Source organism: Hoplias malabaricus, chromosome 5 (genome assembly GCF_029633855.1).
Source record: "Hoplias malabaricus isolate fHopMal1 chromosome 5, fHopMal1.hap1, whole genome shotgun sequence".
In the NCBI taxonomy this organism is placed as follows: Eukaryota; Metazoa; Chordata; class Actinopteri; order Characiformes; family Erythrinidae; genus Hoplias; species Hoplias malabaricus.
Window position 1 is genome coordinate 34,656,044 of NC_089804.1, and position 21,143 is coordinate 34,677,186.

The 21,143-nt window shown below is 40.0% G+C and overlaps 2 long non-coding RNA genes across 3 annotated transcripts; both read right to left on the reverse strand.

The window, feature by feature from the left end:
- Positions 1-6,189: 6,189 nt before the first annotated feature.
- LOC136697549 (uncharacterized) lies at positions 6,190-7,988 on the reverse strand. The gene is made up of 3 exons (XR_010802717.1): positions 7,520-7,988; positions 7,368-7,423; positions 6,190-7,135 (listed from the first exon to the last, which is right to left on the reverse strand). It is a non-coding gene; the product is annotated as an uncharacterized lncRNA (long non-coding RNA).
- Positions 7,989-10,011: 2,023 nt separating this feature from the next.
- LOC136697546 (uncharacterized) lies at positions 10,012-21,123 on the reverse strand. Of its 2 annotated transcripts, none has more exons than XR_010802714.1 (9): positions 20,993-21,123; positions 20,823-20,916; positions 20,296-20,715; positions 19,461-19,516; positions 14,548-14,627; positions 12,370-12,522; positions 11,584-11,758; positions 11,388-11,501; positions 10,012-10,169 (listed from the first exon to the last, which is right to left on the reverse strand). It is a non-coding gene; the product is annotated as an uncharacterized lncRNA (long non-coding RNA). The 2 variants fall into 2 exon arrangements; XR_010802713.1 differs by having other exon boundaries at positions 10,652-11,501.
- Between the last annotated feature and the right edge of the window lie 20 nt (positions 21,124-21,143).

The following is a 21,143-nucleotide window of genomic DNA, read 5'->3' on the forward strand; positions in this document are numbered from 1 at the left end:
CCATAACCTATTTTTCTTAATTCAATTAAAACAACTTTTAATACTCAATGCTGTTTTAACTAAACAAACCCTTATTTAAAACATTCATGCAATAACATAACAAACAAAAAATACAAGTAGGAAACTTGAGAGAACTCACACCCCTCTGCTTAATATGGAGGATGGTACAATCCTAACTTTAGCACACACTCAGGACTACATAACCCATCAACCCCCTGTGCCCGTGACTCACAGCAGGTCACCGGCATGCTGGAAGAAACCAGTCAGTCAAACTAATTTCAGACCCACATTGAAACTATTATTTCAGTTAAATATGCCCAGATAATGCTTACACAAAGTAGAAATCATCAACACCCTCAGTTGGCCACCCTGAATAGTGCGAGATAAGCATGATCGTTTGTGTTTATTTTTCAGAGTTCAGAAAATAAGTGTGCTGGACAGGCGCCGCCATGATCACAGAGAGTTGAATAAAAAAGTCCTTAAAACCATATAAATTGTCTGTGCTTTTGTTCCTGGTTCTCTAAAATGTCCTCAGCATGGAACGGACGAGAGCTCCGTTACATTTCCTCCCCCTTCTGGAGATGGCAAATGCCGTCCCGTATATACACTAAAGTTCCATACTCTAATCAACCGGAGCCTAAATTGCAGATGCCTATTCTGCATCCTCTGCAATACGGGACAGGAAATCAGCTACCCGATTTGCAGACCCAGGCACATAGCGAACGGTGAACTTGTAAGGCTGCATCGACAGGTACCACCGAGTTATACGAGCATTAGAATCTCGCATCTTTTCCAGCCACTGCAAAGCCCGGTGATCAGTTTCCAACACAAAGGACCTCCCTAGGAGATAGTATCTCAGGGAATCCAGCGCACACTTGATGGCCAGGCACTCCTTTTCTATCGTGGAGTACCGCTGTTCCCTTGGAAACATCTTGCGACTTAGGAAAGCAACAGGCCTGCGTTGTCCTTCCACCTCCTGCAACAACACAGCTCCCAAGCCAACACCAGAAGCATCAGTCTGCAGAACAAATCCCAGGTAACTGATCTCTTCCTTCGCCAGGGCACATTTCTTGGGATTAACTGTCAATCCTGCCTGTTTAATCTGTCCCAATCCCTGTTTAAGGTGCTCACAGTGATCCTCCCAGGTTCCACTAAAGATGACAATGTCATCCAAATAGGCTGCAGCAAAAGAACCAGTGCCCTCCAACAACCTGTCCATTAGTCTCTGGAAAGTTGCGGGTGCCCCCTGCAAGCCAAAAGGCATGACCCTGAAATGGTAAAGTCCATACGGGGTCGTGAAAGCTGTGAATTCTTTTGCCCTTTCCGTTAAAGGAACCTGCCAGTAACCCTTACAAAGATCAAGGGATGTGATGAACTTAGCTTTCCCTATCCGCTCAACCAGATCATCAATCCGTGGCATTGGATAGGGGTCAAACTTGGAAAGTGAATTTATGTGTCTAAAGTCAATGCAAAATCTAATAGTACCATCTTTTTTTGGCACCAGCACAACCGGGCTACACCACTCGCTCGTGGAAGGTTCAATGACTCCTAAGGAGAGCATAATGTCCAGTTCCTGTTTCAGAGCAGGGAGCAACCGTTCAGGTATGCGATAGCTTTTTTTCCGTGCAGGGGCATTGTTGGTGAGAATGATATCATAATAAACCATAGTGGTATATCCTGGCCTTTCCTGAAACAGATCTCGGTCAAGAAACTCCTTCAGCTGTTTCTGCTGGAATGGCTGTAAATGAAGAACCTCCACAGCCTGTGAGCTGTTACTAGTAGGGAAGTACTGCTCTGATGGTTCCTCTTCTTCCTGCACCGCTCGCACATACAGTTGAGTCTCCACAGGCTGAGATCTAGGATGGAACTCTTTAAGAAGATTTACATGAAAGATCTGCTTTTGCTTAGCCCTCTCTGGCATACAGATGTCATAAGTCACTTTGCCCACCTTCTGAAGTACCTCATATGGCCCATGCCACTTGGCCAAAAGCTTGTTTTCACTGGTTGGCAGAAGCAGCAACACCTGCTGACCAGGAACCAGAGATCTCTCCCTGCTGTTCCGATCATACCAGGCTTTCTGGTTCCTTTGAGCTTTTTTCAAATTCTCCTGGGCCAGCGATGTCATCTGCTCCAGACGTTCCCTCATCTGGATTACATACTGCACCACATTCTTCTGCTCACCTTGTGGACCCTCCCAGAGCTCCTTCAGCAAGTCAAGAGGTCCCCTTACTTGTCTTGCAAACAAAAGCTCAAATGGAGAGAATCCTAAGGATGCTTGGGGCACCTCCCTGTATGCAAACAGCAGATATGGTAACCACTGGTCCCAGTCCTTTCCTGATTGGGAGATGAACCTGCGAAGCATAGTCTTCAGGGTTCGGTTAAGTCTCTCCACTAAGCCATCTGTTTGAGGGTGGTATGGTGTGGTCTTAATACCCTTAATACCAAGCAGCTGATAGACTTGTTTAAGAAGTTCTGAGAGGAAATTTGTGCCCTGATCAGTAATTATTTCTCTGGGTACCCCAACCCGTGAGAACAACTGAATTAGGCAGTTAGCAACCTGTCTCGCTTTAATATCTCTAAGGGGAAAAGCCTCTGGGTACCTTGTGGCATAATCACAGATCACCAATATATATCTATTACCACTCTGACTTCTTTCTAATGGTCCCACTATATCCATGCCTATCCTCTCAAAAGGTGTGCTAATGACTGATAGATTTTGTAGCTGAGCCTGTGCAACCCCCCTCCCAGAGGTAAGTTGACACTCCATACAAGTTTTACAGAACTCACTAACATCTGTATACATCAATGGCCAACTAAAACGACTAGCAATCCTTGATAGTGTTTTGTACTTGCCCAAGTGTCCACCCCATGGAATTGAGTGTGCTAAAGTCATTACTGTGTGTCTGAGAGAATCTGGCAGGGCTAAGGACTCTACCCCGCCTTTCACTTGATACAGAATGCCCTTGTTTAAAACATACTTTTCCTCGGCTAAAACCTGCGACATTCCCTGCCTCACTCCACCTACCTCTGAGACTTTCTGGAACCAGCCCTGCAGTGTAGGATCTTCTTTCTGCAACTCCACTATGTTTTCAGGAATGTGCAAATCTACATTAACTGCTGGTGCTGGAAAAACCTGCTCTTGGCTCAGTTCCGTGCCCCCAACTTTCGCTCTGCGCCTCTCTCTCCTCGACTTATGGGCTTTAACTGGCTTATTGTCAATTACTGAGTCCGCAAAAGGCAGCTCACTCAAGCAGTCTTTAACACCCTGAGCTCTTGTTATAACATTGCATGATTTCACTTGTGAAATCAGATCACACAAAATGGGAAGGTCCTGGCCCAACACCACAGGATGAGGCAAATGAGAGGCTAATGCTACTGGCAAGAAAAAGGTCTGCCCATTTACTGTTAGAAAAACCTCAACTGTGTTGTAGACCTTAACATCCCCATGTACACAACAAACTTTAACTTGTACCTGCTCATGCCTATCCGCCTCAGGAACTAAGCTATCTAGGACCATAGTTTGTGTACTCCCGGTATCTACTAGGGCCTGAGCTGCATGCCCATGTACCAGGACCTTAACCAAATTCTCACCTGTCACTTGGGCTAAACATGGTAAGTGTGGCCTTGGCACATAACAGATAGCCGCGTTTTTGACTTTCCTAGCCTGACAGTAAGGTTGAGTGTGTCCCTTCTCCCCACAATAGTAACACCTCACCTCCTGTTTGCTGGACTTGTCTGGCTGCCTGCTAAAAGCCTTAGCTTTACTCTGAACGTGACCACGAACCTCACCACCCCCAAAAGACTTACTTTGAGGTCCTGGAGCCCACTGGCTGAAGCTGTCGCCCCTGGTACCTTTCCGTGCTGAAATGTAGACCTCTGCCAGTCTGGCTGCTTCCTTCGCTGTTTCCGGGTCATGTTCTTTGATCCACACTGCCATGTCTGGGCTCACCATCCTCATGTATTGCTCCTGGATGAGAAGTTCTGATATTTGTTGAACTGTGCGTTCCTCTGGCTTGGTCCATTTTGCAAACAGCTCCTTGAGTCTTATATACAGCTCCTGTGGTGTCTCATCAGGCCAAATGTCCATCGCCCGGAACCGTTGCCGGTAAGTCTCTGCACTGATCTCATATTTCTTTAAGATCACCTCCTTTACGTTTTTATATTCATTTGTATGCCTAATGTCCATCGCCACATACGCACTACGGGCCCTGCCTGTTAACAGGGGAACCAGTCGAATGGCCCAGTTCTCTCTTGACCAGTGGCATGCCGTTGCAATTCTTTCAAACGTTGTTAAGAAATGCTCTATATCATCACCTTCCGTCAATGGGTGCAGCTTTGGTTCTCTGAATTCAACCACTGGCAGCATTCTCTGGGGTGAGACAGCTCTACTGCTAGCCCCTTCACTTTCTCGCTCACTGCTGGCTGGAATGCTACTTTCCACATGGCCCTGGAGCTGCTGGAACTGGTGTTGAACACTCCTCCACCGCTGCTCATGCCTTGCCTCCACTTGTGACAGCCGCTCATCATGCACCGCTTGGGACTGAACCAGCACTTTCATCAGGCTTGCAAGTTCCGCCATCACCATCTCCGTAGAAGCCGCTGGCCCTACTGCTGCCTCACCTTGCACTGAATCCTGTGCTGCAGCTCTTGCTGGGCTTTCTGAAGAGCTTTGCACCATCTCCCGTTCCAGCTCCACGTTTTCTGTGACTCCTCTGTCGTGCTTGTACTTAGGTGGCATATTTTCTTCCTGTTGTCTTCAGCTGAGGCCTGGACCACTTTCTGACACCAAAATGTTGCAGGATAGCTGAGTGGTGGTCGAAAACTGATTCACAACCAGGAGTTCAAATGCACCAGAAGTTTTATTTTCACCCAAGTACCAACAGTCAAAGAAAATCAACACTTAATATAGTATCTTATCAATCAAAATATTAAGGTCTGCATCCCCATCCAGCCAGCCGAAAATGGCTGAGTTCCCCCTTAAATACCTTTAGGCTATAGGCCTGGCCCAAAAACAGGTAAGTTTACAAATTGTAGGGTTTAACCATAACCTATCTTTCTTAATTCAATTAAAACAACTTTTAATACTCAATGCTGTTTTAACTAAACAAACCCTTATTTAAAACATTCATGCAATAACATAACAAACAAAAAATACAAGTAGGAAACTTGAGAGAACTCACCCCCCTCTGCTTAATATGGAGGATGGTACAATCCTAACTTTAGCACACACTCAGGACTACATAACCCATCAACCCCCTGTGCCCGTGACGTCACAGCAGGTCACCGGCATGCTGGAAGAATCCATTCAGTCAAACTAATTTCAGACCCACATTGAAACTATTATTTCAGTTAAATATGCCCAGATAATGCTTACACAAAGTAGAAATCATCAACACCCTCAGTTGGCCACCCTGAATAGTGCGAGATAAGCATGATCGTTTGTGTTTATTTTTCAGAGTTCAGAAAATAAGTGTGCTGGACAGGCGCCGCCATGATCACAGAGAGTTGAATAAAAAAGTCCTTAAAACCATATAAATTGTCTGTGCTTTTGTTCCTGGTTCTCTAAAATGTCCTCAGCATGGAACGGACGAGAGCTCCGTTACACTGGGTCAGCGTGGATTTAGTCACCCGCGAGTCAAGCCGCCTCAGGCGTACTCAGAGCGTGGTGACGTAGACGAAAGGATTTCCTCTGGCTCACTGTCCTGAGTGGGAGGTTCCAACCATATGGAAGCTCTGGACGAGAAGTTTCGCTGGTCCTTGCAGTCTCCAGAACTAAAAATCGAATCAATAGGCTTATGCTTATTTTACGATTTTCTTCTATCTTTGCGGTGTTTCTTACTCTGGCCAAAAAGTTTCACCTGCTTTGATCAGTCGTGAGATTAAACTTAGATTGGGCAACAAAACATAAACACAATAAAAAAGATTACTTAGAGTTACTCGACGTTACGTTGTAGTTTCTGTATCACACTGCTAACTAGCACAAGGCGTCCCTTGGAGCTGAGTGCGGTCCTTCTTAGAGTCTTTGAGTCGTTTCGTTGGCGTAAGAAAGAATGAAGAGCGTCGCACTTGAAGAGTGAGCGCAACGTGAGAAGGTCGCTGGAGAGCGGAAAAAGAGCTCTGGGAAGAGCGGAGCCAAGAGAGCAAAGAGCGGAAGCCAAGAGGGCGAAGGGCGGAAGCGAGAAAGGGAGGACATGAGTCGGGCACTCACTTTTCAAAGGTGGCACGGTCACGCCCAATTGGGAGGTATCCTCCTTTTATTGGATCCTGGGTCTGAGGCTCAAGTGACTTATTTCACGTTTCAGAGAGAGAGAAAAGATTCACGTATACACAAAAATTACTTATACATATTTGTGGTATAGCACAATGAGTGTCCTGGATTATTAATATCAAACATCTACGTATATATATCTTGGGTATTTTACGATTACATCCCACTACAATATTATGCTAGAAGTTAGATACTAATTCGTTTTCCTAATCAGAGACAGAAACTTTCCTTCATGATTGAAACAGTAATACACATCACTTCATTAGTTGGTAGACGTTCACCTGAGAATAACAGAGGGTGACATTAATACATATTTGCATAAAACATGTTCATAAACACTCATTGCGTTCGCTATGCATTTAGAGGGCAGCAGGGCGAAACATGATTTCGCAAACGTTCACTTGGGGGCACTGGTGGTCCATGCTGTTCGTCCTGTGCGGATGGGTTTCCAGGAGTTCAGTGCAAGGTCAATTCTGGGGCCATCTGTTGATTTTTGCAAGAGATAACCAGTGAGCCATTTAGGCGCCAAGGGCCATAAACGGGTTATTTTTAATTCTGGTCTTCACCACTTTGTTTGATCCCCTTTTTGCCTAAAAGCATCATAAACTGGCTTGTTATCTTTAGAGGAGGGGGTCATAGACAGGCGTCCTTTGATGCAGACCTTAGGTGTGAGTGAGGGGGTGTGTGTGTGTGGGGGAGTGCAGAGTCTTTGCACACACATGCAGTCTGTGGAATGTAGGGTTCTGTTCCAAAAAATCCTTATCAGAGTGGAGAGTCTTTCATTCAGAACTTTTCATTTCTTTATTCGATCCATACTCCACTACAGTCACCGAGGTTTTAAACTCCTCCAGGGTCCGTCCCACTGAACTGGAGAAAAAGGACCACACAGAGCAGCAGACAACTGAGCTGTAGTAATCATCAAGAATGTGACAATCCAGTAATCCATCTGCTCATCCAACATTTCCTCTGTACTAAATATAAATAACATTATGTTCCCACTATGCAAAATAACTCCAGAGCATCTTTTTTCTTCTTGTGCTTTTCTACAGAGTTTATACACATTGTGCTTGTGCAATTAAATATTTTGTAAAATGTTTACCTGACGATTCCTGCACTTTGTTCACAACTCCATCGTACACCTTCCCCTCCATGGTCCTGGAAACAATGCACTATTTCATCAAAACTGAATTGTCACATATGATGGTTTAAATCTGAAAAAGAACAATGTTGAAATGAGGCATATTTACTCACATCCTGAATCTGTTGATGAAGGCATTTTTGGGAATCTGGACCTGAAAATTTACTTCTTTTGACTCATTGAGACGGTTTGCCACTCGACTGGTGATGATAGTGATGGCATAGCGGCTGGTCACTGTGGAGTTTATATGGAAGCTGTAGATGTCTATGTCATTTACCTGCTGTGGAGAAAACAAAGTAAAATGGTTTAATATTTTCTGTTTTTCCGATTTCTGCTATTTTAAGACTCCTGATAAACATACTGGTTTATACCCAGTAGTACTCTATAGTAAACGGACCTCCGTTCTCATGCCAAGAATCTATCAGAGGTCAAAATAGAGTAGCAGTGGAACTGGATGACCAATTGTTCTCAACAAAACTAGACGATGACTAAAAAAGGTAGCTAATCAATTGAAAACGAGAAATATGACAACATAATTTGCACTTTTAATCAACGAATAAATCGCTATACAATACTGAGAAAGACTGATAAATGACCGCTAATTTGAAAACGTAAATAAATTTACCCTGCTTGTACAGTTGTCAAGTAAACGAGAGCGGCCGAGCGGGATAGTGGAGGAATCGACTTCCTACAAATTGATTCTACGAACGTCTGGGAGTCGTTCGTATGCAATATTGACCAAGAGTTGAATCTCCTGGAGCTGACTCAGTCTCGGTTTGCAGCGTACTGTGAACTAAAAATCATCATCTTTTCCATATTCGTTTCAGGGTCGCCGTGTGTACTAAAATAATGAAATTAAATAAATGCATAAATGCAGTAAATGTATTCGAAAAAAGTGCCCATATTTCTTCGGTATTTTTTTATATTAAGTTTTTAACATAACTTTTTAAACTATTATTAATAAAATTAGTTGTAGATAATACCTCGAATACATAGTTTTAAAAAAATAGGCTAATGTTTTAAATGGACTAAAACTACACAAAAATATTTTTTAGATTTCTACGACCAAATCTAGGTCAACAAACATCGCAGTTCGTCTGCTGCTCCCGAGTCAGGTAGAAGTTCCCCAGACAGCACAGGTACGTCCGTGAGACGTCGTATTTATATCAGTATATCGCCAAAACATCGCGTTCCAATTTCGAACGTCATGTGTGTATCACCTGTACATCGGTCGTGCGATCTAAAACCGGAGCGTCATATTCATCGCCGTTGCATCGCGGCGATGCCAGAAAAGCAGCAGTGACCCAAACCCAGCGCTAAATACCAAGTCCAAACATACTGAGCGATAGGAGAAAATCCGAAGTGTTCAAACAAAGTATTTTCACCCTGACAAGTTTCGAGTTTCGAGTGGTGGACATTCCAGTGTTTCAAGAGGGACAAATTACTTTGGAAAACCTGCATTACAGAGATTTATAAAATGAAACTGGACAGATGAATAACATCAAGCAACTTTTTTTTTAAAAGTATATTTATGTTAATATTATTCGTTCAATCCACAGCTTGTCAGTTTATAAACTCAGAAAAACTGTCACTTGGGGTACCCTCAAGGATTTCTTTAGGGAACATAATTGTGCTTTATTCTATAATGGTAGATTTTAAAATTGTGTTGAATATTCATATTGTAAATTTTATTATATAATTCCTACACCCCATTTCAACTCCAGGACATTTTCTTTACACAGGTTTATATTTAAATATTGTAATGAAAGAATTTAATGTACCTTTAGTGAACAATACTGGACTTCAAATCCATTGCTGTAACGTTTAAAGGCACATTTACACTGTACCTTTAGTGACAATAATGTACCTCTACCATTTTTATTTTTTTTACTGTGTGTAATTTGTGAGCAGAATGGAACTATTCTATTAAACATACAAAATTGCTGCTACCAAATATCTATGAATCAGCTCTTGGCTAAGAGCAGAAATAGTTATAGGCTTTTATTCCTGATGAGTCACCAGCACAATTTCTCATTTGTTTTGGTACTTAACCACACATCATTTACAATTTTTGACCAGGTCTCATGAACATATTCTTCTTCTACAAGGTGTATACACGTGTTTGAAGGTCTATACTGTGTTGGCCACTTTTCATCCTATTCTTAAATGATTAGGACATACCTACAGAGCAGATATAATTTCATACTCCAGCAGCACTGCTGCATCTTATCAACTTATACCACACTAACACACCACCATATCAGTGTCACAACAATGCTGAGAACAATGCACACCCAAATCATACCTGCTCTGTGGGGGTCCTGTGGAGGTATGAAGGTATACAAACAATATAGTCATTAAATACAGTACTTGTGTATAATGAGTTTGAGGTGTGTAGAATCAAGGATGCAAGGCAAGATTAGTCATTAATCACAACCAAAATAGTCAAAGCCAAAATACTTTGAAATATGTCTTCATTTGTTTGAACACATATGAATATGAACAAATTCCATAAGAATGAATTATTATTTTTTTAATCATGGAGATACTAGTCATGAAAAATAACTATTCCCAATTATTAAAATAAAGTTTATTGTTCCTCCTTTTTAGCTTCCTGCACACAGAAAATACTGCTGGTATGAGGCAACCGAATATTGTCTTGTTAGACAGCAAATCTTATATTGTTCGATGTGAAGTTTCATATCTGTTTGGAGGTTCACTTCACTCGAAATGTCCAAGCATAAAAGGAGTCTTCAAATGGTTCTACAAAGAAAAAAGAAAGAGATTAATTTTTTTAACTTTAACCTTTCAAAATAACATTTGAATACTTGACTAAACTGACCTTAAGAATAGACAAAGTTGTGGGACTATATTTGTAAAATCCAGCGATAAAAAGCTTGATAAATATGAATAAAAATAAGGAGCTGACTGCCATAAGTGAAGAATTAATGTAAATATAAGTGTCTTCAATCTATCTGATGCTTACAGGCAGTGATGAAATCCACTAAACAAAAAGAAAATATAATATATATATACATATATATATATATATATATATATATACATATATATATATATATATATATATAAACAACATGTTAAAACCTTTATAATTACCAAATGTAAATACAAGTGTATGGACTAGGGTCAATAGTGCAGCAGAATCTGTCAACACCAAGTGGCAAATAGTGACTGTCACAATCATGAAAATTTAGATGATGGTTATAGAAATAATTGTGAATAACTTTTCTTGCCATGTGGTCCATGTTCATGAAGTTCATCAGAGTGGGAGTGTTGAGATCAGATCCATCTCTTATTTACTTTGACTTGCATCAAGAAATCCTGAAACTCACTTATATTAAGAAGCTTGATGAATACTGACCAATGTTGCCAGCATTAAAATACCAGCCCAGTTTGGCTCACTATTATCATCATCATCATTAAGTTATACTGTTAAAAAAATAAATAAATAAAATGTGTATGTGTGTGTATATATATATATATTCATTCATTCATTATCTGTAACCCTTATCCAATTCAGGGTCGCGGTTGGTTACCTCTACCTGGAATCATTGGGCACAAGGCGGGAATACACCCTGGAGGGGGCGCCAGTCCTTCACAGGGCAACACAGACACACACACACACACACATTCACTCACACACTCACACCTATGGACACTTTGAGTCGCCAATCCACCTGCAATGTGTGTTTTTGTACTATGGGACCGGAGCACCCAGAGGAAACCCACGGGGAGAACTATATATATATAATAAAAATAAAACATATGTTCTGTACATGTACTAGGGATCTGCAGAATAATTTTCTGGTATTTTGTTGATAAGGTATAAATTGACTTTATTTTTGCATTATTCAAATATGTGAAAAGTCTTATATGTTACTAGCTTGCATTTCTAAAAAGATATGAATGGACTAGAAGTCATTTATCCAAAATGTCATATTAATAATGCATGCTTCTTACCGTAAATAAATAAGTGAATCAAGGTTGTGTCTGGAATGAAGAGTTTATAGGAAGATTCTGTAAGAAATCTGCCTGGGGCTGGGGCGAGGCTGCCTGCTAAGCCACCCCCAGTCACTAGAGGGAGACAGAGGCACTCTTAATTTGGGGCAATTGGTTCCACCTGGGCTACTCCTACTTAAGGCAAGCCAACACACACCTCAGTGCTCAGTCTTGGGTTTCTCTTTTCAGAGTGTCTTGCAAGTCTGGCTGGTATTTTGGTAAAGGCTCTTGAGTTTTCTCCTGGGTCACTCTATCTTCTTCTTCTCCACCAGAGCTTTCCCTTTGGTTTTTCTCTTGGGATTCAATATTTTCTTTGCCATATTATAAATCACCTGTAAAATTTTTTTTTTTTAAAAGTTAACTGAGGAACAGTGTCAGGATCACAAATTACTGTTTCTGCGTGAAAATTGCAATGGGTGGAGCTGGGGAATTAATGGAAAATTAAATCAATTTCCACATTCAGAATCTAATTCATGTAAATCTTGCAAATATTTATTATATTGATGTTTCTTTTAATTCTGGTCATTCCATTTTAATTTTCTTAATGTTCTGGTGTGTGTGGGTGTAGTGTCCATTTTAAACTAACAATACTGAGCTGTAGTCATGTGATTCTGACCCATCCAATCTGCCACATGGAGGCAAAAGAACCTAAACACTGAGAAAACTGCTGCATCCAAAATATAGCACATCCTGCGTCTGTCAGTTAGTTCACGGTTCCAATGTAAACACTGACAAACAGTTTAACACAAACATATTTCATTAAACGCTCATTTCACCTGAGATGAATGTAGACTAAACACACACAAATACTTAGTTGAGTGCTACAGTGATTTGAGTGCAGCATGATTTGGTGGAATTGGGCATTGTACGTGTTACGAAATGTGTCTTCCACATTTAACTCATCCGTGACAGTGAACAGGCACACTAGGGTCAGTGAACACACCTGGAGCAGTTATGTGCCTTGCTCATGGGCACTGCACATGTGGATGGTGATGTAGGAGGGCAGTGCAGTTCCTTCACTCTCCCCATCCGCAATTTTCCTATTGGTCATGGGAATTGAACCAGCAACCTTCTAGTCCCAAGTCTGTTGCTTTTTCTGTAAACATAACCACACGGGGTAGGTAGAAAAAATTTTCTCTGGTTACTGTTCTACTGACTGTGTCAAGCAAAACTAGAATGGGTAAAAAGGTGGCTATGATCATGGAACCATAGTTTGAACAGCATCCTGACATCAAATATAACCACAGAGGGCTGCATGCTTTTCATTCCAATCAGGGGCACAGCCGATTCCAGTTCTTTTAATAAACTGGTTTCCAACAACTGAATTACCAAAATTTGTGAGTTTATTACCTCAAGTAACATTATATCTGCAATAGGGTAGGCAACTATACAAGGCCTCACTTTATTTGGTGGTCCGCTCCCACCCTAGCAGTGACACTTTGTAAAAAAAAAAAAAAAAAAAAAAAAAAAAAAAAGCTCCAGCAACACTGATGTGTCTGAGACACTCATAATAACACCACCCACAATACACTGAGTGTCACCTCTGAGCTGAGAATGATCCACCACCCAGACATCTGGACAACAGCAATCCTGTGGTCAGAAACTGAACAATGGCCAATGTGACAGAGGGTACAGTGGCAGAGAAAGCCCAAAAAGCACTGCAAAAAAACACATCTTCAAAACACATCCATCAAAACAACAACACCTGGGCTTCATTTCACAAAAATGATACACATTCAGAAAACAAATGCAAGTTCTTAAACATGATCGAGGTTAGCTGCAAATCCAGTTACAACCCAACCAAGGTTTTCTGGAGGACCCTGAAAGGTGTTGCCCCTACAAGGATATGTGATGTGTGTACACAGAACAACAAAGCCCCACCAGAATCTGACTCTCACACATGTCACGAAGCAGCACTGGCACAAGAGATTGCACTCTACATTATTGTTGTTTCTGTATGAAAGGTACTATACAAATAAATAGATTACATTCAATTGTATTTAATTGGTTAGTAGCATAAATTTTGTATTATATAAAATCTAGTAGTTAAAACAAAAAGCTAAAGGTTTCCCTGTTTTAAAAAAGAAATCGTGAGTGTAATCTGTTGTGCCCGTGCTGATTTGTGACACGCGTGCACACAAATGGAGTTGGATTCTGGTCTTTGGTGTGCAGCACCTTTCAGGGTCCTCCAGAAAACTTCAGTTGTGTTGTGACTGGATTCAGCTTTTCTGAAATTGCATTTCACTTCTTAACATTGTTTTAATGGATGTGTTTTTATGCTTTTTTGCATTTTTTTCCTGCAGTCTATAAAAATCTAAACAAAATCTACAAATTATTTCCATACCCTCTACCCCATTAATCATTGGACAGTATATACACTGAACAATTACTGCATTAGGAACACCTACCTTGCACTCACTGCCCTGAGAATGATCCACCACTCATCCCCCCCACAGGTTGCAACTGAAAGTATGTATGATGGAAAGGTTTTTTTTTTTTTTTTTATACCGTTGACTGAAAAAATTGTGTTCAAATTTTTTTTTGTTTGTGTATCTGTCTTTCTCTCTCTGAACAGTATGGTCAACTCAGAAAAAATGCCATCATACTGGACATTAAGGCGAAAAAGTAAAGCCAAAGTTAAAAGACAATTGGAGTTAATACAGAAAGAGGATACGAGAGTCTGTTCAAATGACTGTGTTACTCTACAGGATGTAGCTGAAGACTCTGATGATGACTTTATGGACTGTCAGTCAACAATAGCTGAATCAAACACAGATGACATATTTGTTGATTCATATATGGGATTTGATTCAGAGACTGATTCTGATTCTTCAGAGCATGAGTGTGCTTCATTACAAAACAGTCTAGCCATCTGGGCAGCAGAGCACAACTTTTCTCATGCTGCTTTAAATGATCTAATTAAGCTACTGTCACACATCTCTTCCAAAGGATGTTCGGACATTGCTGGGCACAGCTCGATCTGTTCATGTACAAGAAAAGGCTGGTGGCCAGTACTACCATTTCGGCGTTTTAAATTCAATCTCTGAAATTTTGGAGGAAAACAGAGGTCTGCTTTTAGACAATACCCATATTGACCTGCAAATAAATATTGATGGCTTACCTCTTTTCAAAAGTTCAGTGGCCAATTCTTGCTATCGTCCAAAATTTTCCCCACAGTGAGCCTGTGGTTGCTGGATTGTTCTGTGGAACAAAAAAACCAAACTCACTAGATGGATTTGTTGCTGAAATTGTGAATCTAGAAAGTGGGTTTGAGTATAAAGGCATTCAACTTATGCTGAAACTTTCATCAATGATATGCGATGCACCAGCTTGTGCATTTCTTAAAAACATCAAAGGACATAACGGATATTATGGATGTGGAAAATGTACACAGGAGGGGATATATAAATACATATATATATTGTAGGAGACTTTAACATTCATTTTTAGAAAAGTGATGATCCCCTAAAAAAGGCGTTTACATCAATCATAGATTCTGTTGGTTTCACACAAAATGTATCAGGTCCTACTCATTATTGTAATCACACACTAGACTTGGTTTTGACCCTGGGCACGAACATAAAAAACCTAAATATTCTCCCTCAGTCTTCCACAGTCTCAGACCACTACCTAATTTCATATGAACTGAGTTTAGATATTAAAAAATGTGCATGCCCACATTATTATCTAAAGCGCTCACTAACCCCATCTACAGCCCCTAAATTTACTGAAAACATCACTGATTTATTGACCTCAGTCAGTAGTCCAGCAGACCCACTGGAGCTGGACAGATTAATGGACTACTTAGATAACACTCTTCGATCAACTTTAGATAGTGTAGCACCGCTTAAGCGTAAAAAGCTACAACAGAAAAAACTCGCTCCCTGGTATCATGAAGAAACACTCACCCTAAAACAAACCGTAAGGAAATTAGAGCGGAAATGGCGGTCGACTAAACTGGAAGTATTTCACTGTGCCTGGAAAGACAGCCTTATCCAATATAGAAGGGCATTCGTCAATGCACGTTCAGCACATCTGTCCTCACTGATAGAAAATAATAAACACAATCCTAGAGCACTCTAATGTAATCTCTAAACTTACAAACAATCAGGCAGCTACTGATCCACAGATCCCAGCCATTCACACCAGCAATGCTTTTATGGACTTTTTTAACAATAAGATTGAAAATATTAGACAAACAATAAATACCATATTACTAAATCCAGCCTGTCTGTCATCTGGTGTGGATGATATAGAACAAAACATAGAAGAAAGACTAGAGGACTTTGACCCACTACCACAGCTAGAACTGGAGAAAATCATCTACTCGTCAAATTGTATGACCTGCACACTTGATGCAATACCAACAAAACTATTTAAAGAAGTATTACCAGTCATAATCAATCCCATTTTAACAATCATAAATTCGTCCCTTAGACTGGGTCACATACCCAAAGCATTTAAACTAGCAGTTATTAAACCCCTGATCAAAAAACCGAATCTTGATCCTAGTGTACTATCCAATTACAGACCCATCTCTAACCTTTCATATCTAAGATCTTAGAAAAAGTTGTGGCCCAACAACTTAGGTCATACTTGCATAAGAATAACATATATGAAAAATTTCAATCTGGTTTTAGGCCACACCATAGCACCGAAACAGCTTTAGTTAAGATAACAAACGACCTTCTTCTCGCCTCTGATCGAGGCTGCGTATCCATGCTAGTTCTACTAGACCTCAGTGCAGCTTTCGATACAATTGATCATACTATTCTGCTAGAAAGATTAAAAAACATGGTTGGAATAACAGGAACAGCCCTATCATGGTTTAAGTCTTACCTCACAGATCGCTATCAGTTCACAGCAAAATCCACAGACACAAAATAACTCCAGGAGAGTTCATTTCAACACTTTAAAAGTGTCTATATGGGTCCACTCTCAGGGGTGTTATTTTAACACTTTTCAAAGTGTTGGAATTTTAACACTGTAATGTAGTTAATTCTGACTCTCTGGAGAATTAAAATGTAATACTATTCAACACTACTCAGTGTTAAATTTTCTCAACACCAGAGTGCAGTGTAATAAACTGACTCTTTTAGGGTGTCACTATTTACTCTACAGGAGTTACCTACATATTCACAGGGATTTGCCTACTGAAACTTTAAGAGTGTGCAATTAATTTAGTTTAGCTTGAAAAATAGAATGAAATACTACTGTACACTACAGTCACTTTTTTTTTTATTCCTGAACATGTGCACCACTTTCAATAAAATGTTCAAAACACATTCAATCAAGTTTTCAAAATAAAACAATATGGCACTATGTAAGCTCTGTTACCATTCTCATTTGAGTACTGCTTATCAAAGGGTCTGAAATAAGTAAGCTGGTCTATACAGATAACAGAATATTCCTCATCTCTCTCCTCAATACAGTATCCATTTAAAGTGCTCAAAGTACAGTGTGTCAACACTACCAGCTAGTATGAAAGCATGCTCTGCATCTATTATTATACTACAGATTTTTTTTTAACTCTGGAAGATCATAGGATCCAGTACAAATAAACAAACCAACTTCATACTCAGTACCGTAATTTCTGACCCAGTTAGTAGTTGAAACATCAGAACATGTCTCCAAATGTAATGTCTGTCCAAGTACTTTACCACCCTCCAAGCTAGAGACTGTTTGTGTTCTTGTAGGACCAAATTCAAACCTCTTGAAACAGTAGTTCTCAAATTGAAATGCCAATTGATGTTGATGCTGCTTTACTAAAGATTTTATGAGATTTTTGAAATTTTTTACAGACCTTTTGAAAACACGGTGTTTAGCCTCGAAATGCATACACCATAAATGTATAAGAGGGACAAGTTTTTTAATACACCGTGGATAGTGTATCATCAGGTGGTGTTTTGGAAACAATTTCCTGTCAGGATACAGTAATTTAAACATATTATGGTGATCATGAAACATTTGATCTAAGTAACATATCACTCCATCAGTTACAATTGGGGAGAACACTATGTTGACTATGTGTATCAAAAGGAGAAGTAGATTCCAGTGACTGTTACCCCTTTCAATGACATCTCCAAATATAAGTGGAGTATTGCGTAGAACACACCATGACTGGCCAGCATTCAACCCCAGGTGTTTGCTCTTGTCATCCAATTGTAAGCAACTTGGTTTGTTTTTGCGTTCCGTGTAACCATAATTAAAGCTCTGTAATCTGTCAGACAGAGTGTTCACAGAAACATAACCCTGTTTAATAAAGTATAGAAAAAGCAGCTTGAGTTCATACTGTACAACACCCTCTAACAAATCGTGCATAATGTCAACAGCATAGTTGTCAGAGCTATGAAAATACTGTAAAGAATTGAATGCACAACACTTTTTAACACCAAATACTGAATGTAGAGTAGGATTTTCATTTAGTACCATACAATGTTCAGTGTGAAGTTCTTTTGAACGAAAAATTAGACCAGGATGATCCTCAGTAAATATAGACTGTACTTCTTCCTTGCAAGTCAAACAAAACCTACAGAAATGTGTTCCACTGAAGGATTCCACAAAACCTAACAAGCCATTTAAAGCAAGGTTATCTCCTGTTATTTGAATTACTGAGCCAAACAAAGGTTTTTCAAAAAAAGTAAGTTGGATTCCTTTTGTTTCCAAAATTTTTAGATCATCAATAAGAGGCTTCAATATTTCATCAAAACCATATGTCTTCAGATCATTAGTGTAGAAAAGAGCTGCAAGATGTACATTCAGAGTTACATTTAGGTGGAAGGTTTTTCAAAGTAAAATATACACCACCAATTTTGTGTACACCCTTCTTGGAACCTAAAGGGTTGGCTATTTCAAAATCATCATAATAAAGCAAAAGCTGTAGAGCATGCCTCTCTTGTGAGAATAGAGAATGATTTTGGAAATATGAGCCATTATTAATGTCTCTATAAATGCCCTTTTCACTCAGTTTGTCCTGCAAGAAACTTTCTCTTATTTCACTGTTTTTGAAAATGGATTTGAGAGTACCAAGAATGGGCACATATATATACTTGTCTGTTACAGGGAACTGGCTGTATATACCTGTAGTTTTATTTCTACATACATCCATTCTCACGCCAAGGACATGTTCTTCAGGTTCAACTATTTCCCACCTTTCATCAAAATGTTTCTGTCTCTTTGCCTCTGTGTTTAATGCTGAAAACGGATTGTCTAGTTGATCAAAACAGTGCTCTAGTTTTTTTACAAATATCTGAATCCTTTTCTTCAGGAGAAAATGTTTTGAAAACTGCCTCTCATGCATGGCTGTGAACATCACTAACAACTTCTTCCATTGAGCTAACAATTGTTTGGACAGTGTTTTCAGAGAGACCTGCCGCTTGCATATGTGCAACAATTGAACCACACATAGAAGACAGCTGGGACATACCAGAGCTCTCTGAAGTAACAGGAAACTCTTCCAAAGTGGCAACAGAAGTTGAAGCTATTTGCACTGCATCTTCACTTTGAATAGTGACATTCTGGCTAGGTTCCACATGGGGAACTGTGGCATACCTATGTATATTGTTGAGGTGTTTTCTGAAGCCATTGTAAGTACAAAAAGATAAAGAACATCCTTGCTCGCCACATTTCAAACGTAAACTTCTGCCAGGATATAAGCCATGGTGAAATTTTAAATGCTGACAAAGAAGTGAACAACTTTTGTGGTGCACTTTACAAACAAAACACGTGAACATTTTTTAAATATATAAATAAAAAAAATAAAAACTTAGTTCAGACGTTGTGCTGCAGAAGTCTTGCTCTAAGTTCCTTAACACGGGGGCTCTCCTTTGCACTTCCAACATCAATATTATACACTGTGGTTTGCAAAAATTTATAGAAATTGAGAGAAATTCAGAGCTTCATCATAGGACAGACTGAAGATGAAGTGAGTTTTAAATAGCTCATCAAAAGCAGCCACCGATGTCTGAGCTTTGCATGGGACAGCCTTCTGATCGATGATGATGTAGAACTTTAAGATTTTGTTCTTTTGCTCACCAATGCAGAGGAGGAAGGGAAGCTCTCTCAAGGAAGGTAGTAAGACTGGCCCCTTCCTATAGGTTAGAAATGGAGGAATGTTAAAAGTCAGTGCAAATAGATGACACAGACATTTTCTCTTTGAGGATCATTTCTAATGTACCATTACATCATTAGACCACTTATTGCAATCTAAATGGCATTAGAAAAGTAAAAATGAAGTTATATCTCCTGTTCTAACCTCTAAAGCAGTGATTTTCAATTCTGGTTTGTTGGTCCACCCTGCACATTTTAGAGTTTCCTCTGCTCCCAACCCATGATGCAACTAACGAGCTAACCCTAAGGTTGAAGTGGGTGTGATTGAGTGAGGAGAAAATTACAACATGCAAAGGCCCATCAGGACCAGGACTGAGAACCACTGCTCCTAAATATACTTGGAATCATTCCTTCATTAATCTATCAGTTCATCCAGCTCAGGGTCATGATGGGTCTAGAGTCTATCTGGAATCAATGGGCACAAAGCAAGAATGCACCCTGGACAGGGCACTAGCCATTCACAGGGCAGCACACACACACATACACCTTTTGAATACTGTTCAATAGCCAATATATCAACTAATCAGCATGTGTTTTTAGACTGTGGGGGAAATCATAGCCTCTGGAGGACACAGGGAATACACCACATCACAAAGTGACCTGATGCAGGTTTTGACCCACTCCTCCAGAACCCTTGAGCTGTGTGAGAGTGAAACCATCTGCAGCACCACCGTGCCACCCTTAATATAAATCAAAGATTTCTAAATGACAAGACACAAAAGACAACAATGAATATGTACAAAAGTCAAACACTACATACTTGAAGGTATCGCACAAGATGATTGGCTGCCTGGGCTGAACTAATCTTCGCTGTTTTTTTTCTGGCCTTTTGAGGTTGGGGGCAGTAGATGCAGAAGCAAGAGAATCGCTGACATATCACTGTCCCATCCTAGAGAACAAACAGTGTTAAAAATCTTTAGAAATATATGGGGAATAAAAAGTCCCACTCACCATAAATTTCCTCAGGACGGGGTTCAATTGCTAACAGCAGTTCCTCAACATACTGATTTGGGCTGAGGGTCTTGCAGTCACTAATTGGTAGAGCTTCTCGTCTGCTTTTTGGACTATCCTGATAAGTAGGCCTTGATTGCCTTTGAGATGCAACAGAGGTGTTGCGCTGAACTGTCTTAATCCTCCATGCTAGGTAGCCCGTGTTACCCACTGGATCGTAGTAGTGTTCCTGTTTTGGACACAAAGCAATCACTACCAATTTTTTATTAAGAAACACAAATGCCAATTACTGACACAGCAGTTTGGGTATTCAGCAAAATAATAACATTAACTTACATATCCATTATCAGAGTATGGATCTTGGAGGCACGGAAACAGGGTCACAATTCACAGTGCATAATTAACTCGAGCACTTGATGGTGGAATCCTCCTTTAATGGGAAAATAAATATCTTAAACATTTTCAGTGTATGTGGACCCTAATTCAAATTCACTTGAATGTCTTACCCATGTGTTTCGATCATATCTGCAACCAGGATGTTCACCATCTGTTTACGTTTTGCATCTGTAAGTGTTTTAGTCTTGTCATACTCAATGAATATTTCTTCGCCCTTTGGATTAGCCTTGAGGACAGTTTCCACCATCTTCCAAAACATAA